The sequence below is a fragment of the Engraulis encrasicolus genome, chromosome 10, assembly GCF_034702125.1.
Source record: "Engraulis encrasicolus isolate BLACKSEA-1 chromosome 10, IST_EnEncr_1.0, whole genome shotgun sequence".
Lineage (NCBI taxonomy): Eukaryota > Metazoa > Chordata > Actinopteri > Clupeiformes > Engraulidae > Engraulis > Engraulis encrasicolus.
The window spans coordinates 13,618,862-13,628,063 of NC_085866.1; the positions used below are offsets into that span (position 1 = coordinate 13,618,862).

The window sequence follows — 9,202 nt, forward strand, 5'->3', positions numbered from 1 at the left end:
CCGCTGACAGCTTTGGGCAAGGCCCAGGAAAGTAATCTCAAATGGACCCCATTCAATTCACGCAATGTACTGAGGGCCAACACACCCCACCACCCACCCACCCACCCCAGGGCTTGGACAACTGATCTATTTGTCCCCCCTCTTCTGTCGGCTTCTCTGGCACTGCCACCCGCCTCATCCAGAGAATGGCTAGCAAGCTCACATCACTCACATCAACATCAACACACAATTTTTTTGGCCGGGCAGTTCAGTTCCCGAGTGAGTGAGCAGGGGTGCTTCACCCCAGACCGAGATGGCTGGCCTCTGCTCTGACCAGCCATGGATTATTTTAGTGGTTCGTCTGATAGCTACAGCCTCGCAGCCAGAATTTTGACTGGAATTATTTTAACGGTCATTTACAGACGCAAGGGCATGCATTTAAAGGGACACGCACACATCTGCATACTGTATTTCATACCGTGTTTACACTCGGATGGGTAACACATAGTAGTATTGACACATGAAAACATGATAAACAGTAAAATCCATTGACTAGTAGACAAGTAACAAGTGCACAGTGCCTATAAAGTTTAAGTTCACATGCTGTAGGTACACTGAAATTTAGTATATACACTGAATGTTTAAGGTTGTGTGGGTGTGTCTTGGGAGGTGGTCTTGGTAAAGAGAGGTTGTCTGTGTGCTTAAGGTTGCGTTAAATAGGCTTTGCATTCATTGTAAGGGTGTGCGCATCCTAGCCCGTGGACACTCACCCGCGCGCGCGCGCACGCACGCACGCACACACTCACACACACACACACACACACAGAGACACACACACACACACACACACACACACACACACACACACACACACACACACACACTTTGTCTTTTCTCGTCTGGAGGGAAGGGAGAGAGGGAGGAGGTGGTGATCTAGTGCTGCTCCGGTCCAGCAGGGGTGGGGTATGAATGGGAGAGGAGGGAGGAGAGAAGCGAAGAGCAGGGGCTATACAGCAGCAGCGCAAGCGGTGTGCACTTACAGTACTCCTGTCCCGACTGTAGAGCGAGTTCACAGAGACAGGCAGGCACATAGGCTACCGAAAAAGATACAGGCAGACGGACGGGAAGCTTTCGAGGTGGTCACGGATGTGTTTCTTTTTTAAAGGCGCTCGGATCTGTCTGAGAGACTTTCTTCCCTCAAGAGACCGGCAGTTACAGCGGAGGTCCAGCACAGAGAGGCATGAGCTCATTGATTAATCCGGTGACAAAATGCATGAACGGCACTTGCCATTGTACACGCGCCCGCATCCAGCTCAAAGTAAGGCAAGGTGACCGAGTGGATTTTTGGCGCTAACTCAACATTCTGTAAAAAACCAGTTTGGCACAACCTGCCCCTGCAGAATGGACGGACGTGCGTCTCATGTGAACATCTCAAGACATTGTGGATTATATTGTTAACCTCGGGGCGTGGGGTGGAGTAAGACATTGTTTATAGGTAAGTTCGTGTTTCACTTCATTGTGCCCTAGTGCTTATTTTGTGAGTCATACTTTTCACGAAAACATTAGGCTAATGTCTATTAATAACAACACCACTCCTGTGTGTGTGTGTGTGTGTGTGTGTGTGTGTGTGTGTGTGTGTGTGTGTGTGTGTGTGTGTGTGTGTGTGTGTGTGTGTGTGTGTGTGTGTGTGTGTGTGTGTGTGTGATTAATGTTCAGTCATTCATTCCCGACAATTTCTGATTCCTTTTTGCCTTGATGTTTGGCCTGGCACGCTATGTCATTGTATAGGATTAACGCTGTCATATTCGGCAACATTCTGTGTTGTTCATCTATTAATATATTAAACGAGGACAGAAGAAATACACCAAGGCAGCCAAGCAATATGCAAATCAGACTAATTAGGTCCCATTCATAAAAAAACATCTGCATCTGACTTATGAAATATTAAGCACTGACGTCTGCTGTGTAATTCATTGCTTTTGGCAAGTTCATTTTTGGCGACATAATGATTTATTTTTAACACTAGCGCCGTGGTTGGGATTTGAATTAATGTGGTGCATCCGTGCGCCTTTGACAGCGGAGTTCACAGGTAAATTAAGAGAAAATTCCAACATTACCCCACAAAACCGTTTGAAGTTGAATGCCTAATACGATAAGCATTTCATTTTTAAGCTTTACGCGCGTCTGTCGTGTCACCATGCATCGAAGAAAATATTTTCAGTTTGAGTATCCAAAGAACCAATAGCTGTGATATACAATCAGAAGGGCTTATTCGAGCGACAACCCACCGTCAAGTGGTAGAGGGCATAGAACAGAGTGCCGCGGCTTGATTAATTGGGTTTTGGCGTGCGCCTCCCTGGCGCTAAAGTTTCCAAACAGTCTTTTGTAAAAACAAATACAACCCTTGTTCTGCACTATGAGGCAAACACATAACCGCGTGTAAACTGACTAATTTGGTTGCCAAGGGTCAATCTGTCAACACAGAGACCTTCGCAACACAAACCTCCTCCAAGCGGAACCGCACGCAGCGTTTTGAGGCGCAAATTGCGCATGGGTGATGTAGCGGACCTAATTGCACCCGACAGCTTCACTTTTCGTTTAATTAAGCAATTAAGCGGTTTCCTCATTCCCAAAAAGCGTCCTGTTAGGTAGGCCCCGCTTCCGAGGTCACTGTGGTGTTAACACTTTTGTGATTTATGAGGACGGCTCAGTTTTGTTTTCACCTAAATGAATTTTCCAAGATCAGTGTGTTAAATAACTTGTGAAGGGTAATTAAAAGGGCACGGATTGATAAGCATAAACATTAGGACCTTACGAAAAAGAAGAAATCACAGGTTCGTGTTAGTCTTCTCCTACCTGCGGGGACATAGGTAGGCTGGCTACAGACCTCTGCTCTGCATAACAATCTTTTTTCCCAGGTTTTTTAGCGGTGCGCTTTGGGGGAGCAACACTATGGCACACTGTTTGGGTATGCCGTGAATGAGCACCGGCTGCCTGCAGCACAAGCAGGCGGTAATGATGTGGTTTCCATAATAGCATTATCCTCCAAGACGCAAGGTTGATTGGAAGGTATTTTGATCAGGAAATAATTAGGCTAGCATCCCGTAGTAATACCACCACCCGTAATTTCGTCCAATCGATTTACATAGTTTATTTTTGAAGATGCCTTGGTAACGGGCTTGGTGAATTAATTTAGGTCATCTTAAAACCCGGGATAGCCTATAGAGTAGACTGTGAGATTGAAAGCGAGCGCAAAGGACAAATATCAGAGTGGAGCAGGAGGCAATGTGGAGCATAGCGTGTGAAGATTGTAGGTCTGCCCCAGAGAATGCCGATAGGGTTTCAAAGTCCACCCGAGGGTGAGACTATAACGTGCAAAGAGCTAGGCTATAGTCCTTTTTATTCGCCCACTCAGAGGCCCCACCAGGAGTAAGCCTGCCTGTCTCACAAGGATAAGACTGATAGATGAGGATGTATTTTACAAAAATCCCCTAATTTCTGTCGTCTGCCATCTCTGAACTCTGGGTTAGGCCCTACTTAAAAACAATCCTCCCTGGAATGCGATTGAATCAGATCATTTGAAGAAACGCTGCACTGCATTTTTATGAACAGTGTATGAGATCATTTTTAAGAGAGCCCATTATCCTCGCTATTCCCCTGTTTCATTCAAACGTTTTTTTTCTCAGCAGCAGGTGGGCAGGAGAAGCCTCTATACAACCAAGTGAGGTGTCTGTGTGGGAGAGACAGCCATTATGATGTGTGTGTTCTCACAAAATTCTGGATCTGTAAATGTCATCCCTGTGTATGTCTGTCCTTTCATGGCATAGAGAGAAACGTAATTTCAATTTCCATGTATGACCTGTGCATATGAAGAAACTGACAATAAAAGCTGACTTGACTTGACTTGACTTGATCATGGACCCAAAGTACGTACTTCAAACACATTTCTAAGCATGGTCAGTCTGGCTCACGTGTACGATGGACCCCAGAAGAACTGTCAACAGTAGTGTGTTTGGCAGTTGTTTGGTTAGCCTCATGATGAAGAAAGGTTGTTTTTGCAGCTCAGGGAGGTGTGTGTGTGTGTTTGTGCGTGTGTGGGTGTGCGTGTGCGTGCGTGCGTGTGCGTGTGCGTGTGTGTGTGTGTATGTGTGTGTGTGTGTAGGGGAGAGCCATGGGATGGTCCTGGGTGTTGTAATCCACTGTAAAAAAGCGTCAGAAGGAGCTTGTTTGCACAAGAGCAGTTGCTTTATAAAGAGGTATGTACGGCGGGTGTAATGTGTCCATTACCATTGTGTAAATGGGGTCATTTGCCGCCGTGAGTGGCGCAGACCCAGTACTTTGCAATGTTCTCCACCCGATTAATCCTGACGAGTTGACTTGGCACACAGAATTCCACATTTGGACATGTGAACATAACATAGAACACGTACAGACACACTTACACGTGTACTTGTTCTCTAGTGCACAGTGCATTCACACACACAGTACACACACACACAGTAAAAACACACACACACGCACACACACATACACGCGCACACACGCACACACACACACACACACACACACACACACACACACACACACACACACACACACACACACACACACACACACACGTGTGTGTGTAGGGAACACCCCCTTGTTGATGCCTGACTTTGTCACATGAAGATGATCCTGAATGGCTTGTGTTTTGTACCACAATTTGTATCGGACAGTTTCATTTATGTATATATTTATGCACACACACACGTGCGCACAGGCCCACACTCAGGCACGCATACATACACACACACAGACGAGACTGTGCACTTGTGTCACAGTGTTTCATTTATGGTGCAAAAATACACACACACACACACACACACACACACACACACACACACACACACACACACACACACACACACACACACACACACGTGCACGCACGTACACAAACTAGACTATGTACTTGTGTCACAGTTCACAGATCAGACCAGACCAGGTGTTACAGGGACTTGCCGAAGTCGGTGATTTCCAAGAGGGCCCCATCTTACCACACACACACATATGCACACACACACACACACACGCACGCACGCACGCACACACGCACACTCTCTATCTGTCTTTCTCTCTCTCTCTCTCTCTCTCTCTCTCTCTCTCTCTCTCTCTCTCTCTCTAGCTCTCTCTCTCTCTCTAGCTCTCTCTCTCTCTCTCTCTCTCACACACACACACAGACACACACACACACACACACACACACACACACACACACACACACACACACACACACACACACACACACACACATCTCACCCAAACACACACACACACACACACAATCTCTGCCTCACACCTCATAGCCCCTCGCCCCACATACACATACACACAAAAAAAATCACTTACTCGTCTAAAAAGTGTTTCCAGAGGTAGCTGGCCGCTGCACGCACCACAGCCCCAAAGTAACAGATGAAAGGCTAGATGGAGAGAGGGATGAAGGGGATGGAGGGATGAAGCAGGGAGGGATGGTATTACCACTTACACATGGGCGGGCTGTCAAACACGGACCAAAGACAAACACAGATGTCAGGCTGATTCCAAATTGAGTCCTAATGAGAAAATAAACCTAGCCAGACGGCTGACGGAGGAGAGAGGAGGAAGAGGAGGACAGGAAGGGAAGTGAAGAGAGGAAGAGGAGGAGGAGGAGGAGAGAGGGGGGAGAAGAGGAAGAGGGGGACAAGAAGGGAAGTGAAGAGAGGAAGATGAGGAGGAGAGAGGGGAGAGAAGAGGAGGAAGAGGAGGACAAGAAGGGAAGTGAAGAGAGGAAGAGGAGGAGGAGGAGAGAGGGGGGGAGAAGAGGAAGAGGAGGAGGAGGAGGGGGGAGAAGAGGAAGAGGAAGAGGAGGACAAGAAGGGAAGTGAAGAGAGGAAGAGGAGGAGGAGGAGAGAGGGGGGAGAAGAGGGAAGTGAAGAGAGGAAGAGGAGGAGGAGAGAGGGGAGAGAAGAGGAGGAAGAGGAGGACAAGAAGGGAAGTGAAGAGAGGAAGAGGAGGAGGAGGAGAGAGGGGGGGAGAAGAGGGAAGTGAAGAGAGAAAGACTAGACAGGAGGAGGAGAGGGAAGTGAAGAGAGGAAGACTAGAGAGGAGGAGGAGGGGGAGGACAAGAAGGGAAGTGAAGAGAGGAAGAGGAGGAGGAGGAGAGAGGGGGGAGAAGAGGGAAGTGAAGAGAGGAAGAGGAGGAGGAGGAGAGAGGGGGGAGAAGAGGGAAGTGAAGAGAGGAAGAGGAGGAGGAGGAGGAGGGGGAGGAGAAGAGGGAAGTGAAGAGAGGAAGAGGAGGAGGAGGAGAGAGGGGGGAGAAGAGGGAAGTGAAGAGAGGAAGAGGAGGAGGAGGAGAGAGGGGGGAGAAGAGGAAGAGGGAAGTGAAGAGAGGAAGACTAGAGAGGAGGAGGAGGGGGAGGATGGGGGAAGGTGAGATAGGAAGAGGAGGAGAAAGGAGAGAGGAAGATGGGGAGGTAAGGAGAAGTGGAGGAAGTAAAGGGGGAGAGAGGAAGATGAGAGCGATGAGCAGCTGGGGGTGCAGGTGGGGAAATAGAGGGGGATACATACTGACCCAAATACAGCAAATCTGCAAATTACTGCGGGCCGGAACCGGCTGTGATTTGGCCTAGACCGGACCAACTTTCGTTTTTTGAGTGCGCTGCGTACAGATTGGTTGATTAGCAATTCACTCGACCATTTCGTCATCCAATAGCTATGCTGTGCCAACTCTCCTTCTAAAAATATAAAAAAAACACACAGAAACAAAATCCAGCCAGAACTTTTCACACTTTTTGCTGCCAGGCCTACTCCAAACTGTTGATTCCTTGAGTGACCCACATAGAGTGGTGTGTGGACTTCTATCGCTCTATTGGATGTGTTTCTGTGATTTGCTCAAGAGTGCCTAATATGCTTGGTCCTCCTTGCGACTTGGTAATGGCTTTTTTTAATATAGATTTGTTTAGGGCTTTTTCTGCCTTTATTTTGACAGGACAGTTGAGGAGAGACAGGAAATTAATGGGGAGAGAGAGCTGGGGAAGAATTGGCAAATGACCCGAGTCGGAATCGAACCTGGGTCACCAGCGTAACCTAGTGCCCACCAGTTAGACCACGGCAGAGCCGGTAATGGCTTTTTAATGCTTGTAGACGGTTAAGGGAAGAGGGAAGAGGGAAGAGGGAATACCTCTTAATGTATGTCCTCTACAAGTCTTCTGTTGTCCAGTCTTGCACTTTAAATGTCTGTATGAGCACTGTCTATGTACATACTGTCTTAAGTCCATGTATAAGTACTGTCTATGTCTATACTGTCTATGTCCTTACCTAGATTAGTCTATGTCTGTATGGGAAAGCAAGAAATGTAATTTCAAATTCTTTGTATGACCAGTGCATGTAAAGAAATTGACAATAAAACCTACTTGACTTGACTACTTGAGGGAGGGAAAGAAGAGAGAAGGGTGGTGAACAGGGTCGTCCGCAGCGTTGGGAGTAAGGTATTACAAAAGTAATGTATTACTGTAATGCATTGCTTGTTGCTGTAACACAGTAATATAAGGCATTACAGGGGGGAAGGCTAGGCTATAATGTATTGTAGTTATTACAACACTAATAGCTTATGTTAGAATTTATTTCAGCCTGGACTTTAATGGTATTCAGTGTGGTGGGTCAGAAAGAAGTTATTCCTGAACCTTCTACTTTTCAGTCTCCATGCTGCCAAAACACCTTCTGAATAGGAGGTGAAAGAGCCATGACTCACAAGTTCCTAAATTCACACTGTAAATTTCCAGATTCATGTTTAGTTATTTTCGCGAGAGTAAAAAAAGTAATGCAAAAGTAATGTAAAACCTTACATTTTAAATATCACTATTGTAATGTTAGGGATTCACCGTGAAAAGACAGTAGCATGTAATCAGTAAAGTCTTTGAATAACTTGTCCAACACTGGCGGTCAGGAATAGACAGAGGAAACGGATACGGATGGGATTCTAACGCAGGTCAGAGTTGGCCTGAACCCGTTCTACAGTATTCCACAGATTGCACAGAGAGGGGAGAGATGTAAGGAACACATAGAATGGAATAGAGTATATTAAGCATATACTTTGTATTATCACTTTTATTATCACTATCCACATGCACAATAAGGATAGCCTAGTTCATGGGATCGCTGGTGATTCACTGTTTGATTTCTGATTCACTGTTTGCTGAAACAATTCAATTGCATCATAATAACAACGACACTGCGGCGAGTCTGAGGTAACAGATTAAGACCTGGGTCATTACTGTTTTGTAAGCAACAAAGCCTAAAATAGACGCTTCAGGGCATTCTCCATTCTCCACATGGATGGACAGGGGAAAACAAAAGGGACAAAACAATACGAGAAAATGGGGACAGTGTGCACACACAGAGTCCTGAAATGTTCTATACATGTGCAAACAGAATAAATAAAGAATGAGGGTGTGGCGCTTAGCAAGAGGACAAGTGGAGTGCGAGGGCGTGGGGTCGGCGACCTGCCTGACAGAGAGGCTTCAAAAGTTGAACATTAAAGAAGAGCATTGGGAGAAGTGGGTTAGACAAACAGCAAGAAGGGACACACACACACACACACACACACACACACACACACACACACACACACACACATACACACACACACACACAAACACACATACCGTGAGAGAGACAGATCACCGGATTGTACCGTACACTTGAGTATTTTTATGTGTGGGGAAAAAAGTACGTACGTACATGCATGCAGACACAGGCACACGCACACCCTTGACATGGTTGTGGCACACAGGGCCGCTGACAGCTTTGGTAGAGCCCGGGACAAAGGCATCTGAAAGGACCCCCCAAACCCAAACAATGCAATGTAATGGGGACACAATTCTGGGGCCCCTTTCTCCCTGGGCCTGGGACAAGTGACCCCTTTGTCCACCCCTGTCAGCTTCCCTGGTGGCACATACACATGTACAGTACAGTCTATACTCAGAGGCCAAGATTACATAAGCACATGTGGCCCCCCGGGGACATAATCCTATGAATTTTGAAAATAAATATAAGTTGTGAGGGGGGGAAAAGCCTCCTTATCAGCTGTTTGGTGCCTTTAGGGATGCACTGAACTTCATTAAAATTTGACTGGACCTGGCCGGTTTTTAGTGTGCTTTTCTGCTTTTCATCTGGGGTTAGTCTGTCTGACACAAGCTAGTGT

The 9,202-nt window shown here is 46.7% G+C and overlaps 1 protein-coding gene across 1 annotated transcript in view; it reads left to right on the forward strand.

The window, feature by feature from the left end:
- Positions 1-1,047: 1,047 nt before the first annotated feature.
- The window catches only part of avpr2ab (arginine vasopressin receptor 2a, duplicate b), a 48,628-nt gene continuing 40,473 nt past the window's right edge, over positions 1,048-9,202 (forward strand). Inside the window, exon 1 of the mRNA XM_063208088.1 lies at positions 1,048-1,474. The gene's annotated coding sequence lies outside the window, so the exon portion shown is untranslated. The remainder of the gene's footprint in view (positions 1,475-9,202) is intronic.